We start from the raw sequence: 18158 nt of genomic DNA on the forward strand, positions 1-18158 counted from the left end.
TGTTTATACATGTATGTGTGTGTGTGTGTATCCCATTAGTAACAGTGAGCATTAAGTGTATGTATACATCAGGGCTGGAGTACGGTGTAAAATTTCCTTGCCATCTGCACAAAGATCAGACCAGCTTTAGAATAACACTCAGATGTTTAGGAAAGCTAAACTGGATGTTGATGATGAAGTCTCTCTGTGAGGCAAAACCATCATTTCTCAACTGCAAAGCTTTTTTGAAAGTAAGAAGATTCARGATTCTAGTGACTGATTTCCTCTGCTCCAAATGCAAAGACCCAGGGCTTCTGGCTTGTAGGAACTTTGTTTGAGCACCACATAGATTTAGCATGACAAAAGTTACAGTTTGACAAAACCTTTTCCTATTGAACCCTAAATCACAAGAGGCTTTCTTACCCTCCACAGAGGAAACCTACTTGTCACCGTGGGCCGAAGCTGCCGGAGAGCCGGATTCGGGAGCAGCCGCCGTGTGGCCAGAAGCTCTGCCCACCCCTGAGAAGCACAAGCAGCGGTAGGATGGCACATCTGTAGATGGAAGGACACAAATTTGGTTATATCTTTCTTATGCTGTTACTCAAATTCAGCCCATCGAATCTATGTTGAGCAAAATTTAGAGCCTGCTCAAGCCAGCGGGAGTTTTGCCATCAGCTTCCCTGGTGGGGCTGGGATTCTGCTCATTGTTTGACTTAGCAGTATCTTTAACAGGAGCATATGGGAACAAATGCAGCGGTTCTGCAGTGGGGGAACCCATAATCAGCTTTATATACTTTGTTACACAGGTAAAAGCTTAGACAGCAAACCCATCTGCCAGGCCTCTGATACATCTCTGTAAAACCACGTTAGAGTCAGAGTATTCCTTCTTATTTTGTTTATGGCTCTGGCTGCCTGCATGAGTGCATCTGGAGCTCAGATGCCTTATGCCCTTTTCGTAAATTAGTTAACTTGATAAACTGCACACTCGTTCAGATCTTTGCTGTGGAAATGCCAGGCTCTGTAGCTGAGGTGCTTTTGTGTGTGCTTATGTTTTCTTACGTGAAAAAGCTGCTGAACTTTATGCATAAACACTGGGTTTTGTCTCTTTTTTTTCCTCCCTCTTTTGTTACGGGCTGTGAACTAGCATTGAATATTCAGGGAAAGCTCCCCAGAGAGATTAGGGACACGGACAGATTTTAAACAGGGCCTTAATGCATGGACACGAAAGGACAAACGTTCTAGTGGGAATACTAATGCAAATGCCTTGCTTTTGGGTCAAAATACAGCAAACAGCTGCTTACATGCTAAGGATTCTTTTAAAATCCATACAGAAAGGATATTATAAAATATATATATATAGAGAGAGAGAGAGAGATTTTCTGTTTCCTCAGTGCAGCAGCCAAAAAGAACACTTTGCCTTAAAGCATACAACAGTATCAAGTGTCAGTGCTCGAAGGAAGAACATGTATTTTCACATTCTGCAGGGCTCATAATTCCAGATGCTGCTGGGACTTATTTCAGATAGCAGTTGCCCATGTCTTTCCCATTGCACTATAGGAACTAAGCCCTAATAGCAGCAGGAATTAGACGCTTGGACTTGAGTAAACTGCTGCTCTCTTCAGATACTCTGATGTTAATTGTACAGTTGCAAAAACTTCTACAGAAAATTGTATTCCTCTTTCAAGAAACCTGTGTTAAAAGATGTCCAGGGAGATTTTTGTACAGAAAAGTGGTAACTATATATATATATATATATATATATATGGGCCAGCTGCTCAGTGACTAAAGTCAGTGGGAGAAACAGGGAGGGAGGGTTCTACAAAAACTGACATGCTAGATCGGTCACCATTTCAAACTCTGTTACATAATCAGAAAGCAGCAATATCAAAGGCACAGCGTTGCTTTAATCACCATGCACTTGGTATTTATCGTTAAGGCATATATACATATTAAAGGCATGTTTGACAGGTTAAAAATAAACGTAATGAAAGTTAGAAGAATATTTCAAGCGCCTCATGTTTCCTCCAGTTGCTGAAATAAATACACTGCTGCCTTATGGAACCCTAATCCTGACTCCTCCTCACTGCTGTGCCCCAGACTCTAAAGTGAAATATCATTTGCACTATGTAACAGCAGCTTCCGGAAATACTTACATCATTTAAGTTCCCATTGTGGACCACATTGCATTACTAGTGCACTTTGAGTGGCCCCTTAATCCCAGGAATATGCCTTTATTGCCAGCATCCCATGTTAGAATAATCCCTAAAAAAAAAAAACTGCCCATCAGCTGAGGCCTCTTTTAGCTTTCTACCAACGGAGACATCTCTGCAACCTCACCACCTTGCCTGGTGTGCTGCTCCTAACCATGCYGTTTAAATCAGCCCATGGAGACATCGTCTCGGTGTCCCTGGAAGCTGTCGCCGAGGTTGCTCTTACGTCCCGTGTGTGACATTTCGTTCCCCACATCCTGTTTGCTGCCCAGGAGGCGGCTGCCGGTCCCATCCTGCCGCTTGAACACGTAGGTTGGGCTGCAGCTGCCACTCGCCGAATATGTAATTTGGGATTCTTTGGGGCTGAGATGGCCTCTCTAACCTTGGCCTTGCTCTCGGGGATGTCTGTGGTGTAACCCACACTCTGCAGCTTGTGGYTGGGATTTTAAAGAGAGCAGTTCCCTCTGAGAGCACGACTGCTGCCAACATAAATGGCAGCTCTGCAAGATGTCTGCACTAATCCGGGGCTGCTGAATCTGATCAGATACCAGRACCGGGCAGAGCCCTCTCCACAGACAGGAGCTGATGGAGATTAATATCGTGCGAACACCGGAGAAGCTCCATGGTGCCCATAAAGGCCCACCGAGCTCTTCGCCCTCTGTGCCCCTCAGCACTGGGCCCTTTTGCAGAGCTGCTCAGCGAGGAAACGACAGCACAGGGCGGGTTAGGAGCAGAGSCGGCCTTGGCAGGGTGAGCTCTGTGGACACGCTAAAGCCTTTTTGCTTTAGCATGTCCTAAAGGACACCTTTGTGTCCTAAGGGGCACACTATTGCCTTTCTGCTGCATAAATAGGGATTAGAAAGAGGGTAGGGGGCCTTCCACATTGTTGCTTCCACCCCAAGGAGGACCCAGGCAGGTGAGCCCAGCAGGCCTGAGCCTCTTTGGCCCTGTGGTCTAAAGCTGCTGCTGTGTCAGACCAAAACTTTGCTCCCAAATCTGCACATAGTGTGAGAGCCATAACTAGAGGCTCAGTGCCTGGAGTGATGAGGACACTTCTGTGCAAAACGCAGCGGGTGAAACTTCCAAGTGTCTTAGAGCAGGCAGAAAGGAGCCAGGCTTTACTGCAAATTAGGCTCTAGCTTTTCTGTTTTGTTTTCTGTTTTTCTGGAGATGCTTTCACCTCCAGAAGCATCCTGCCTTTTTAATGTAGGCAATGGTAAGTCAGCTTCTGAAATGACAGGGATCCATGCTGGCTTTCTGAGATATCCTTCCCCATTGCTGACCATTCTGCCCCCCGCTCCCCATGCTCTTGGCTGCAAAAAAAAAACCTCTCCTCCCTCCTCTTTTCTCCACCCCATCTCACCTCAGCAGGAGCCAARTCCAGCTCCAGCTGCTGCCACGGCTGCTGCCTGGTCGTGAGCGCCAGCAGAAGGTACAAGAGGTCAGGCAGCAGCTGCCCACTAATAATGGCGATCACTTCTGGAAAAATAAAAATTAAAAAGAAAATCCAAAATAACCCCCAGACTCCCAAAGCTGTCTTCTTTGGCACAACTGAGTTGCATGCGGTGGTAGAGAATTGAGAACAGGAAGGCTGAAGCAAACTCCTGCTATCTGGACACAGCGTGTTTGCTGTGTGCTTTAGTTCCAACAATGTGCTGATAGGACCCACATTCTTTGCAGGCRTGCACCGGTGGCTAAATGCAACTGGCTTTTTAAAAAACTTAAATTCACTTCATCTGCATTTTAAATTTTTACTGGTARAGAGGAAGGAAATGCACAGGTTGAAAATAACGCAAGGAGCACAAGGAGCAGGGAAGTTGCTGAGAGCTGCGCAGCCCTGTGCCCCAGCCGGCTGTTTCTCCCACGTGTTTGTCTCAGGCTGATAACGCTCGGTATGAGCAGGAACGTCTCTCTACATGTGCAGCTGGACACGTTGCTTCTGTTCCTTCTCATTTCTGTCCTTGTGTCCTTTGCTTTCTAAGTAGTCACTGTGCAAGGCAATGTCCAGGGCTGGGCCTCTCATTTATTTTTCCTTTCTCTTTTTTCTTTTTTTTTTTTTTTTGCTTCTGTTGCTGATTTACACCACTCATGATAGATGCCTTATCACCTGCTCCAAGCAAGGCAAACTGCAGGGCTGCTTCCCTTCTGGAGCAGCTGTGCTGGGAAACTGCTGATGAGGAACAAAATGGGCGCTACTGAGTGGTCATTTGGAGACTGGCTATTAAAAAAAATCCAGCTAATTAGAGCTTGGAGGAAGAGGCTACACTTTGTGCAAAAGCACCAGAAGGTAGGCCCTCCGAATCCCATACCCTCCCTGCAAATGGCTATAATTAACCCCATAGTATTCACTTTATTAATTAAAATTTAATTAATATTTTTTGTCCTTGCCAATCACCTTAGAGGTGGTCAGGAAGCACAGTGGCAGCTGGGCTTCCTTAGAGCAACAGTAACGTTCAGGAAGACAGAAGCTTGGGAGACTCCTCCAAGTCTCCCAGTTGTTCCTCTGCTACAGCTGAACTTAAACCCAACTAAACTGAAACATAAACTGAAGTAAACTGAACTTAAACTCAACAGTGGTCAGAGAGGGGAGGATGGGGACTGTGCAAGCCCAGACCCTTCTCCTGCACACATAGGCAATATTAACTTCCCAGGCACCACCCAGAAGGTTTTCCAAGCAGTGTGGCCAGCACTTGCTTCGCTTATTCGAAAGCACAAGAGGAAGAGGRATGCTGAGAAAACAAACGCCTGTGCTCCTCGTTTGCCTGCAGCAGCTGAGGACTGCTGTGCAGCACYGAGCTTAGCTCTGCTCTGAGCACAGCCTGGTGCTTCCCCGGAGCGCAGCGAGCTCAGCAGAGGTGGCTCTCCTGAAACACTGCTCCAGGTCCRTCTGGAGCGTTGTATAGGCCTCCCCCAGCATATTTTTTTTCCCCTAGRGCACACAACAAATATTTCTGGCATTGTAATGTTTTTGACCTACTGCTGCTGTGGTATTGTAATGCTTTTGGTTTACCACTGCTCTGYTAGGCTGTAGCATACACCTGTAATTATTGGGCATAGTTTGAGCTTCTTTAGTTGAAAAATGCTTTTCAGAACACCAAGCCCATCCACAGCAAATAACAACGGTTGGCCACAGGGTCTCCAGAGGAGACCTGAGCTGAGTGCCATGGGGCACAGCTGCTGCCAGCCTGGTCAGTAAGGTGTGGGCTCTTATGCGCCGGAGCCATACTGCAAAAACCGACTCCTGGGTCGGTTGACACTAGAGCCCACATGAGCATGACGTAAAAAAGGTCAGTAATTCCTCATTTAGCAGAAGGGCAAAGACTGAATCAGCAAGGGAATGCACAGAGAGGACATTGAAACCAGATCTTAGGTCATGGGGAAAAAGCTCTCAGTACAGAACTGTTAGATAAAAACAGGAGATGGGACCCAAGTGCTATCACCACCAGCCTCTTCTCGCCTTGTCTTCTCTGGGTGAATGAGGCACGATGGGTTAGGCACGTTTCTGATAGACCTAGTGCATCAGGCCCTTCTGGTAATGCTGCGACAAGCCATTTCTCAATCCCGGGGAGGCCGGCACCACGCTGCTCAGTGCTGTGAGGTCAGAGTGCTTCTGAGCACACCCAGCAGCAGAACTGGAGGTTCCTGGTGAACATCAGCGTTAGAGAGGATGAGTGTCACCACCTGACATCTCTTTGGACTTTAGGCTTCCTTGTGTAACCGCAGCTTTAGGACCATTACAGACATTGCCCTTAGGACCACACAAGCAACCAACCTCAGGCCCACCAGATCATGAGCTACATCCCCCACCAGCTGTGGGCTCCCAGGTACRGCCAACACCAAGTTCCCTGTCCCCATGAAGCACATCTGGCAGCTTACAAAGGTGCTCACATGAGTTTGTCCCTAGTCCATCGGCAGCAAGGCCAAGAAGGTGGAGATGAAGTGGCCAATGTGCATTGCTGATGCAATTAGTCTGTGGGCTTCAGACTGGGGCAGTTGATACGGCGATGCTGACTCACAGCAACGTTTAATCTCATTTTACCACACATTATGAAACAAGCCTGATCCGTTGTTACAGAGTTGGCAATTCTGGATGGATTTCAGTAGAAATGATGGAGATGAGATTGCCGTGATTCCAGCCATCTAACACTGAAGTAAAAGTCAGGATGAGGACGGTAACGCCAACAAGTTGCAAGGCTCTAACACCACCCCAAGACTGCATGTATCATGTAGCTCTTTCTCTCTTTAAGACAGTAAATGTTCTTTACTGATTTTTTTTAAAARTACTTTCCTCACTTTTTGAAAATCCTCTAGCTTCTCTGACTATTACCGTAAGAAAAAATAAGGAGAGGCAAAACAAACCCTAGGCAAATCTCTGCTGAGTTTTGAATTCAACATTAAGAACAACAAGTGTGTCCGAATGATCTCTGCTTTACTGTTAGTCATTTGTACTAACCTGCAATTAAAAGGCTCAGCATTTGTTCTCATCTCTTTCTGAAATTACATTTTCCAGTTCCTAGGCCCTGTCCTCAGGCAGTGGATTTTTGAAGCAATCATGCCTTGATAATTAATGTTTAAAGATGAATGTTGCAACTTTTAACACAGTGTGTCGCTGAGTAAACATCCAGCAGTCCCTTGCAATGAAAAAAAGAAAAACTAAAAGGCTTTTCCTGGAAACTGAAGGTCTTGCAGACATTATACCCCGAGCTCCCAGCTGAAATGTTTGATTACCACTTTCCTGTGTGTTTGTGGATGTGGGATAGTGCCGTGCTTTAAAAAAAAAAAAAAAAAAAAGCCCATGAAAATGAATACCACATCCCCTGTGTCAGTTCTTTGTGCCACTGACTCACCGCCCCGGAAGGCTTGCTGGGAACCATGAGCTCATGCCGAGAGGGAGGAGACAAAACTTGCACAAACTGTCTCTAGCAATAACACAGTCGAGGCCAATCTGGGCTTTTGCAAAAGGCTGGAGGAGGCAGGGGAGAGGGAGGAGTGAAGGGGTAAAAACAGAAAGATGGGGAGAAAAGCACAGTCTGCAGTTCCCTTTCTCCCTCCTGTCCCCAGCCTGCATTTTCTTTGTAGATGTCATGACTTCCTTCCTTCCATTACCAACTCTCTGTGGTTGCAGCCGTGATCTTGACCTCACTTCCATGGCTTGTGGTGGCTTATAGATGATGCTGGGTGCTCTTCAGCTGCGCATCCAACATCCTTCTGGTGGCTCTTTGTGATGCTCTGGAAATTAGAGCATTACATCATCTCTTCCCAAAAGAAWTCCGTAGCACCAGCATGTGGGCAGACCTGCAGTGTCAGCCTTTTGGAAGAGGGAAAGGGCGGTCAGGAGCGAGGTTACCTGCCTGCTTTCAGCACCGCGGCCCTGGCTGAGCCCTCTGAGCAGACACACCTCGAACCAAACACTTGCTTCCCAGTTAGTTGGTGCGAGGCAGCTACCTGTTCACCCGAGACTCCTGCAGCAGGTGATGGAGGCTGGAAAGGGCTGTGCTGTGTGTGGCTTCTGTAAGGAGGAACATGCCGGAACAGCGGGATGGGGCTGGACGTGCCAGGGATCCCGCATTGCAGCTCCTGGTTCTCTCCCAAGCATGTCCCCATCCTCTCTGTCTTCACCTGCCCTTCAAGTGCTGCTTTACCTATACTGGGGCCTTTCTTGCACTGTCAGGAGCTACTGGCAAAATTCTCCAGCCACATTACTAAAAGTTCCATGGGAACTTAAGGAAAAATTTCTTAACAGTGAGGGTGACAGAGCCCTGGAACAGGCTGCCCAGAGAGGTTGTGGAGGCTCCTCCTGTGCCCTTTTCCAGCAGGGACACTCTCAGTGCCCCTGCTGGAGCAGGGGCCTGGACTAGATCATGTCTAGAGGTCCCTTCCAACCTTAACGATCCTATGATTAGTTGTAACACAAACAGACTTACACTTTGGGCTACTTTTCCTGTTTCTCTCCTCTCCTCTCCTCTCCTCTCCTCTCCTCTCCTCTCCTCTCCTCTCCTCTCCTCTCCTCTYCTGTTCTTTCTTACAGAAAAGAGAAAAAAACTCCTGATCTGACACACAACCGATAGGCTTGCAAGCCAAGTTCAGAGCAGGTGCTTTGGGCTTTGCTACTTGTTGATGGGGTTTCTGCTCCAAATAAACCCAAACCCAAAGAGCTCCTTTAAGAGCGCCACATATCTGATTCTGCAATTAAGTGTGAAAGCAGGACCTCCCAAATAATCTTGCCTTTCTGGAAGTGAAGTTCAGGCCCTGAGAAAGCTTAGTAAGAGAAACATTCAGCACTAGTCATACTCATTTGGGTAATGGGCAAGTCTCTGCCTGTGCCAGTGCTGAATACTTCTAGTATTCATTCTGAGGTGTATAGTGACTTCCTAGGCAGTAATCCCGGCTGAATAATAAATGAAGTATTGCCTTCTGCTTAATAATTTCCTGTTCTTTTAGCATTGTTTATATACCATCAACAGCGTGCTGTTAGCTGGGTGCCTGGTGCTCGGCTGTTTTACCATCCATTGCTGTAGTTAGCTGCCCTTCCTCCTAATACTGAAAGGATTAAGAGAGATCTTTTACATGAGTTGGCTTTTGCACTGCACTGGTTTTGAATCTTTTCTTGGTTGAGGGACCTCCACGCACCATAAAAGTTACAGTGCAGATTTACCTAAAAGTAAAGGTGTAGATGTATTCCTGCTAAATTTAAGTCTGCTTAAAAGAGCTCACTTTGTTGCTTTCATAGATTCCTTTAAAAAAAAACAAAGCAGTCTACAGAGCACTACTGCAGGACACAGGATGCTTTGGTTATATTTCAAGTTAAAAATGACACAAATTGTTTAGCATTTTGCTAAATTGAAGTCCCAGGAAATGGAAAATGATCTGGGAGTAAAAACAGTGTGTTTTTCAAGAAGTGCTTAATGCTAAACAGATCGTGCAAACAGAATGTAATAGAGAATCCAGTGCAGTTAGTTAATGAAAAGATTTTGTCTGACCTCAGTGGGCATTCACATATGCTTGCCATTGCTAACAGCACTCATTTAGCAGGGCTTCCCTCACCAGACTGGGTATTTGTTTTCCTTCTCTGCTGTTTGCATAGAAAGGCTGAAACTACCCAAGGAGCTCACGAGTGAGGCCTCGTGTTCAGAAGTGTGTTGTGACTTCAGGGGTCTCCATGTTCAGCCGTGTAGCTGTGGTCCCGAGAAGCACCGTCCCCAGCCTGTCCAGCTGCTCTCCTGAAGAGAGTGCATTAGTCTCCAGTCCTCCTGGAGTGAGAGCCAGCAAAGGAATCAACGTAAGCAAACAAGAAGCAGCCCTTTCACATGCCAGCTCACACGTGTGTGTGTGTGTGTGCATGCTGGTGTATATTAAGCTATTCAAAGTTTATATGTCTAAGGTGCCAAGAGTTTACCTTTCCTTTTCTCTTAGCCTCCACCTCCATCTGCTCAAAATCCCATGCCCAGATGTAACACGTCATTCTTGCACTACCTGCTTTGAAGTCTGGGGACTTGGACTGGGCAGACTCCCAGCACCTTCCTCCTTGGTCCAGTGTGCACTGGTACATTTTATCTAGAGGACACCTTGAAAGACATGTCACTGCTGGCTTGTGCGGCCATTTCATAAGGTCCAGGATTTGTAAACAAGCAAGCAAAGACACAGAGTGGTTTACTCRGGGACACGATTGCCTAAATATCAGAAAGGAGAATAGAATCTAAGTGTCTAGCTTTCTACTTCTGCTAGAACAAACAAATTTGCAGCCTTTCTCTTGGTTTGTCTCTTCTTTCTCCTCTCTACATCTTCACTGTTGGAGGTAAATGGCCAGTGTGATTTATGCTACTTTTCTTGTGCTGGAACCAATGACGAGTGCTGTACGTTTTTCCAAAGGAAAACCTTGCTCTTGAGCTGCTGTGTGCTGCAGTTTTCTCCCTGAGAGCATGAGTTGAGGGGAAAAAAGGTTCCAACAGTGACCCTTTTGCTATGTAACCTTTCCTTAAAATGCCAGCAACTGAATTCCCACAAAGGCAAACAACAAATATTGAAAGAGGAATGTGAAGGACATTATGAAAGAGTAAAGCAAGAAAAAGGGATCTGCTCAGACTAGTTTCTCAGGAAAGGTGATGTAATATGTACTGTAGAACATACTAGCAGTTGACATAACTTACTCTCTTTCTAAGTAGCTGTTGCTGCCAGCAAACTGGGACAAACAAAACCTACAGGCAAAACCTACAGTTGAGTAGATTGTTTTCTCCTGTGGTAATACAGTAGATAAAAACCTTGTTTTCAAAAGGTGGCATTGAGGTTTAGATGAATAGTCTCCTACTAATTAAGGCAGAAAAAACAGAGGATGAAAGTCTCATTTGTCTTGAAACCATTTATGGTGATTATTATAACGTTAAACCTTATGCTTTGGGAGTGCTCAAGAGGTTGCTGTTGGGATGCCATGGTACAAAGGTCTGTTTCAACCTTGCAAGGTCCTTCCTTGTTTCAGCAGGGACTGAATGAACATTTTAAGACTATTTTGAACATTACCTGCATTCGTATTGCCTGCTCTCACAGATTTAAGCTTGGTTTCCCAAGGATTGAAACAGGATTGAAATGACGTCAGCTACTTTAAGGGAACATCTGCCCCATTTAGTCTTCTGAAAGTAGTGTGGGGTCCACTTCGTGGGCAGCGTGCCATCCTCACTCAGCTGCATTAACGGACTCATTCCTGGGTAGATGAAAGGACCAAACTTTATCTATCTAAAATGAGGAAGAGGAAGAATGGAAGAGGAATGAGGAAGAACTTCTTCACTGTGAGGGTGGCAGARCCCTGGCACAGGCTGTCCAGGGAGGTTGTGGCGTCTCCTTCTCTAGAGATCTTCCAAACCCACCTGGATGCCGCCCTGTGCCCCGTGCTCCGGGTGTCCCTGCTGGAGCAGAGGGGTTGGACTAGAGCATTCCTAGAGGTCCTTTCCAACCTCAACCATCCCGTGACTCTGTGACGTTCTCCATGTGTGAGCACATGCACGTCCATTCTTATAGGTGGGTTTGGGAGCTCCTTGCCTGCTAGAACCACATGTGAGACAGAGAGGCACAGCACCTTCAAGATATGGAAGAAGCCCTTACAGATTTYATGGGAGTAGGTGACTGGATATTGCAGAGTGTGCATCCTGAGCTCCTCTGCTGGGAGAGGCTGCAGAGAACCATGCTCTCTGTTGAACAGGGAGGACTCGAGGCTCACACCTTCCAATCTGGAGAGCCACTGCTTTTATTTATTATTCAATTCCTCACAGAGCCTGCTAGCTTAAAAATCTCGGCAGCAGCATCAAATGTTTTACCTTTAAAAACATTAGCTCCTTTACTGTGTTGCTCCCGCAACATGTACAGCAAAATGCTGTATGTATAGGAAGGGCTAAACACAAGCTGCAACTAAAAGAATGAATGTGTTGCATTCAGGTAAAGCAGATCATAAAAAGTGGATGAACTGGCAAACAGGAAGTCACAGCACTGCAGGTTTTCTCTATTGCAAACACAGGAAGCGTTGTGCAGGAGAAATGTCTATTATAAAAACTGTATTTAGTTCTAGGACTGGAATACAGTTATTTACTCCTCACAAATATAGCTGTCATTGTGCAGATAGCCAGTAGACACAGTGCCTGCAGAAGAGTGTGTGATTGCTTGCATGAAGATGTTGTGAATGAACTCACCTTGAGGTCAGACGGAGCTGCAGGAGATCATTTTGTTGGCAGCTCCCTAATGTTTTTGATGGGATCACTGCTGTGTCAAAATGTCACGTGCTAATTTCACGCTTTACTGTAAATTGATAAAAAGTAGAATGCAGACAGTAGGATTGACAGCACTACGTGTTTCCTTGGAGAAGCAGCTCTGCTAAATCTTTAAGAATTGTTTGAGTATTCTTTATTTCCTCCAGTATTTTCCCAGGCCTTTGCCTCTAGGTGAAGTCTGGGTAAGAGGTCTCACAACACAACATAACTGATAGCAACCTTGAACTGTTTTACAGAAATGGCACCAAAAAGCCTCTTGCCACCCCAGGTTGCCATACAGGACAGATAGTGCTCCCAGCTTCACCAGCTGCCCAGAAATGAAGCTGCAGGCATTGAGCTTCAAGCTGAATATGCTAAGTTAGGTCAAAGAAGTCTGTTTCCACTGCATGCCTGAGTTTTAAATAGTTTTAATTGTAGTCCTCATGCTACCATAAAAATATTTTGAATCAGACCAGGAAAAAATATCACTAGAGCACAGTGCCTTGTAGCTGACGTTCGTATGGCCGGTTCTCTGCCTGTTGCACTGACGGTGCAGATGGTGGGAGTCGTGCTAGGACACCTGCACACTGAGCAGGTCCCCAAATCCCTCATTTACAGCAGTGCTGAGGTTGGAAAAGTGCAGTGGGGCTGCAGAAAAGCCCTGCCCACTGCCAAAGAAACCCTCTTGCTTCTAGCCATGACAAAAGCTCAAGACTTCTTTGTGCAACTTCAACTTACATCATAGACTGAGAAGTGCAGAAAAGTTCTCTGAAAATAGGCGGTTACTTAAGAGAATAAAGTGGCACTCCATGTCTTTTGATTTTAACTAGAGAAGAAAAACAAAGATCAGAAGGAGATAACTGCTTGTCAGAATGCAAACGCACACGTGCACCCCTTTCCCATTCCCACATTATTCCCATGTATAGTCACGGTTCTTTCTTTAAAAGCCCAGTTGTAGCTCAACAAGTTCATGTCAAAGACAAAACTCTCCGCAATGCTCGTGATGTATTTCTTCTTTAAGGGCCTGAGTGCAGCGGCTAAAAGCCTGAGAAATGTTGCTGCTCACATTTGAATTTTTTCCGCTCCCCTCCCCCAMACAAGGTGACATTTTTAGCTTCAAATTGTATAGCAGGAAGCACGTTAAGCATCAAGGCTGTGAGAAATAGGGAAAAAAAAAAGACGACGGGGCTGCAGCTCTAGGCGTTGCAGACAGCACACTTCTTTGTGTTAAAATTCAGCCGCTTTGCTTTGGTCTGAAACATGAACGGGCTGTCAAAAAGCTCCCTGAAATCCTGGTAGGGAGAGAGGCCCTTCCTCCGGTCAGCAGCAGTTCCAGAGGCCGAGTGAGCTCCCTGTTAGGTTATTAGCACTTTCTGCTGTTAGCTTATTAGCACTTTCTGCCTCTGTAACTGCTGCTGAGTGAAGGAAGGGCCTCTCTCCCTACCAGGACCCTGGGACAAATTAAAACACTGCCATTAACGTTTAATGAGCAAGTTGTGGCTGACACCAGTAGACCCACTTAAACCCCGGGTCCTGCAAAGCACAAATGCTTTCTGAATCACAGCTAATGAGCTGATCTGAGGAGAAATGCAGCCAGCAGCGCCCAGCTTGGTGCCCAAGTGAAGAACGAGGGCTTGCCTTCCTCCTGCTTTCCCCAGCAGTCGGTGATATTGCRTATACCAGCTAGTGCTCATCGCTCAGCAAGGCACCCAGACCTCGCAGGGCCAGTTCTTTCTTCCAGTAAGACCTTTGCATCACAAAAAGGCCCAGACAAAACATCCCCGGGGGAAAATCCGGTGCTTGTGGGAACTTCTGCATGGGGCTGCGGCACCACTGCTAGCCCAGCTCAGTGTCCTGGGCCCGGGAGGGAGGCCTGCTAGGAAAGAGCAGCCAGAGGAGTGAAAAAGACACCTGAAGTTGCGTTAGGAAACAGAGGGCAGGAGAAGAGAAGGATTTGTTCCCTTTCTGTGCCATCCTTGGGCAGAGGAGCAGATCTGATAAGTCCTAGCTCCGTGTTAGCCAATTCTGCTATCTTGRTGGTACATCTGGGCAGTTTGCTCTCCGATCCTGTTGTTGTTGGTACCAGGTTATGCCTTATGTAAAGTGATGGGATTTACACTGGAGAAGTATGACAGGAGGGAAATGTGGGTGAGAGGCTACGGGTCCTCACTGCTAAGGTTATGAAGGTTAGAATAAAATTATTGCAGGGCATTTCACAGTGATTTTACAGAGGGAATAGAAAGAGTGAGTAATGCATTTTAGTCCAAATACTTCTTTATAAACAAGATTAAATACACATCTGAACACCGGCATTTTGAGGTGCATTCCTAATCTGGTTTTGCTTTTGCTTGTAGTGGCATAAATCAAGAATACTAAATTCATCAGAACCGTTACCTTATATAACACTCAAAAAAGAGACCAGGTCTTGCTTTCCATCTCTACAACAAGTCTCGTTCAATTCAGTACAAATATAACAAACTTCTAAGTGCAATGCAAGAGCACAGCCAATCTGTAAATCTTTGCCTCAAATTCAGTACAGTTCTTGAGTTAAAGTTTCATGTGAGTCAACTTGAACACTGCAGCACTAAAACTCATTTTTTTGCAGTATAATCTGGTTTCTTCTTCCCACAAGAAACTATATTTTCCTTTGTGCAAACAGAGACCAAATGAGACTCATGGTTTGACTTCTGAGAAAAATCCTTGAAGATGGCTCATATATGTATTAAAAAAAAAAAATCTCAAAAACAAAAACCCACAGATTTCTGTTCTGAAATTAAGTGCAGTTTTTAGCTCTATCAGCGTTTTCTATTCCCTACCAGTTTTCTGTGTACTGGAAAAACACGGCCTTACACGGGCAAGACAGCGGTGATAAGTCATTAAGAAGAAGCTGGCCGGTAAAGTCACGGTTGCCTTGTGACGGTGGCTTGTCATGCATTAGTGACATGAGTTAGTCACCCTGCCCGCCTGCCGCCACCTCCAGAGACCTGGGTTACGGGCTCGACTCTCCCGCATGTGAGAGGAGCAGCTCTGCGTGTCCCCGTACGCACGCCGCTGCCGGTGTCCGTGCGCGCTGCCATCACTCTGCAGCTTCCGATTAACTTCTGCTCGCAGGCAGTCCTAAATCACTCACAGAGCAGGCCTTGGCCAAAGATAACCCGACCAGTTCTGCTTCTGGAGTGAGGTATGCGATTTACAGCGCTCTCCAGGTTGAAACGTTTCGTGCTGCGGTGTGAAAAGAGCCCAGCTCCGTGGTGTCCCACAGGGAAAGGTGCCATCGTGCTGCTCCAGGAGGTGTGCGTGTGAGGGAGGAAGGAGACCTGGCAAGGAAGGAGAGGCCCCATCCGGGTGCGTTTGCACTGGACCCTCTCAGCAGAACAAGGTTTGCTGAGCAGCTACCCTCTGCACCTTGTGATGTGCGCTCTGCTTTGCTGCGTGCTGAGGCAGGGAGGCTCCTTGCTGCTCGGGAGCCTCCCTTCAAACAGGGATAGCAAATCTGGGAGATGCAAAAGGTGCTCTCCAACACCTTGCAGTTCCTGGAAGGCGCTGCTGTCCCAGCAAACACAGTTTGCAGTGGGAAGGAGCAGACTGCATGTGGGGCTGGGACGCATATGCTTACATCTGGCAAATTAATAGGAGCAAAGCAGGAGTTCAAGGACTACATATTGCCACCACTTCAGCCACTACAAGTAATGTTCCCATCCGTTTCGTGTCAGAGAGGGAGGGCTGTGACACAACTAATAAATATACTAGAAATATTGCCCAGTGACTCCTGTGATGGGGCACTGGACTCTTGGGAGGGATGCCAGGAACTATCATGGAAGGACTTGTCATGTGCGAAAGCAAATTAGAGAAATACGGATGCCTGAATTTTATGGCATTTACTTTCAGTGCAGACTGCTGAGACTGTGCTGGTTTCTGGGGTTATAAACATGTTTTTCAGACTGATTCTCCAAGTCATTCTCCTGTGTAGGATGAAAGTATGTGAAGGGCTGCCCAGAGCCGGCCGCTTWGCAGTGCTGCAAGCTGCAGCACACAGGCCTGGGCATGGGCAGCGGCCCGCTGCGGGGCAAAACAGGCTAAGAAACAGCCAATACGCCCTTAATGCAGTGTTGGACAATAGAAAAAGTTACAAGACTAGTTAAGGCTTAGCACTGCCTTTGCACGGGACTTGAGCAGGTTCCGCTCCACAGGACTAGGAAGATGGCAAGGCAGGCTGGCAATTTTCTTTTTCAAGTGTGTTTAGCAAAAGAGCCTCTGCCTCTGCTTCTAATAGCACCAGCATGTGCAGCTGGAAGGCTCGGTGCTAAAGTACCTGCTTTCCTCAGGGCAGACCTCAGAGAGGCACTGCTAGGGTTAACGGTGCTTTGCCCGAGCATAAACAAGTGTATTGCAGAAGGCACTATGCAAATAATGTTCGCAGAGTTTATAATTTCCTGTTGAAACAGAGAAGAAAAGAAGGTCATTGATTTAAACCAGAGAATACAAATGATTTCCTGCCCACAAAGCTGCCAAATGCTTGGAGTTACTGACTTTTTTTCCCTCCCTCCCTGCTGCTAACCAAACACTTCTGGTCCTGTCATAGGCACCATCAGCTTATTGACTAAGTAAACATAATCCATTAGGCTGAAAATGATAAAAATAATAGAAAATTAGAGGAGCTACAGTATCAAAACATTTACAATCCAAAAAAAGTTAAAAAAAAAAAGGCAGAGGAAAACATTTCCTGAAGTTAATTAACTTTACGTAGATTCAGTTTTCTGGAATTTGGGTTTATATCCAAAAGGGAGAGCAAGGAACAAATTGAAAGAAGATTGAAAAAAAAAAACGGTTTCCTAAAGATGCCAATGAGGGAAGGATGCAGAGAAATGGATGCTTTGAAATTTTGAGACCTCGAGAAAAACAAATATTGCAAAATAGAGATGGAAAGGGTAAAACGATGTGGCAGCAGCACGGCAGTGGCACGTGCCTATTCATCTATTTATTTATAGCAGCAGGAGGTCTCTGCTGTTGTCTGAACAGTCTTTCTGTTCGAGCCGGTGCTGAGCGCAGCTGATGCCTGGCCTTGGAAGATGTCACTTTGAAGATCACGCGTAGGGTGTTCCTGACCGTCGAACAATGCTTGCTGTCAAGCTGGTTACAGGGCAGTAGCTCACTGAAGGGGGTCTGACAGTGTCAGAAAGCATTAGACCAGAGCCAGCCAACGCTTTATACGCTACAGCTGAACCCAYGGGGTGAATTGGTGCCCCCCATGCGACTTTACAGCATCTGTCTGCTCTAGAGAGTGCGTGTTTCTTTGAAGAAGCAGGGAAACAAGTTGCTTTTCCCTCCTCCTCCACCCATCTGCCGTAGCTCCAAAGGCAAGGAGCAAGAGGTGGCAGAACAAGCTGCAGATGGAGACGCCCGGTCGACGTTAAAGGCATCGAGAGCAGGAGGAACACGCTCAGAGCAACGTCCTCCTGCAGAGCAGCACTGGAGGAAGAGGAGGTGGCCCCAGCGGRGACCGCAGCCAGGCTGGGACATCTGGGACCTTCCCTTCCCCAGCTCTGTGTTGCACGTGGAGCCGCCGGCTGCCCTTGCGGAGAGCCCCACGTGCCGGCGTTGGAAAAGCAGCCACACGGGAGAGGAGACAAGGCCCCAGGGAGGAAGTAAACAAGCAGATTACAAAGTGAGGAAAAATAAGCGTATGAGCCCTCTCTGGTGACTTGCAAGAAGGTGTGACCTTTTCCTCCACCCCCTCACGCTCATGCCTGGTGTCTGAGGAACCTATTAAGGCAGGTAGTCACAGATTATTAATGACTGTTAACAGCTGCTTTAATTCTCTAATAAGTGCCAACTGCGGCGGCTGCTGTAATTATTCTACTAGTCCTACAACACACCCTGTGCCTGGCTGCAAAGGACATTTTTTTTTTTTTTTTTTTTTTTTGTGCATGTTGTTGTGTCTCTTCACATGCATGTGTCACACCTGGACCATTCGGTAGCTAAGTGAAATGGCATCTTGGGATGTCAGAGCATTTCATAGCCATTAAACATTCCAATTTTCAGGCAAAGTAGGAACAAGGAAGTGTTTAGTCACTCGTTTTTACACGTGTGAGTTGAGACACYCGAAGTTTATGGTTTTAGCCACAGTGACACAGTGAGTCAGACCCTGAGCAGCTTATGAAACGTGGGAGCRCTGCCTTCTGCCTTGCCCACGCTGGTGCCACAGCACCTGCAACAGGCTCAGGTAGGGGGGAAGTCA

The 18158-nt window shown here is 46.6% G+C and overlaps 1 protein-coding gene across 1 annotated transcript in view; it reads left to right on the forward strand.

Annotated features, from left to right (window-relative positions):
• Nucleotides 1-429: 429 nt before the first annotated feature.
• The window catches only part of LOC112953620 (cytochrome c oxidase assembly factor 1 homolog), a 32370-nt gene continuing 14641 nt past the window's right edge, over nt 430-18158 (forward strand). The window contains exon 1 of the mRNA XM_026046703.1: nt 430-517. The gene's annotated coding sequence lies outside the window, so the exon portion shown is untranslated. The remainder of the gene's footprint in view (nt 518-18158) is intronic.

The sequence above is a fragment of the Nothoprocta perdicaria genome, unplaced genomic scaffold, assembly GCF_003342845.1.
Source record: "Nothoprocta perdicaria isolate Ctin4 unplaced genomic scaffold, notPer1 scaffold_457, whole genome shotgun sequence".
NCBI classification, from domain to species: domain Eukaryota; kingdom Metazoa; phylum Chordata; class Aves; order Tinamiformes; family Tinamidae; genus Nothoprocta; species Nothoprocta perdicaria.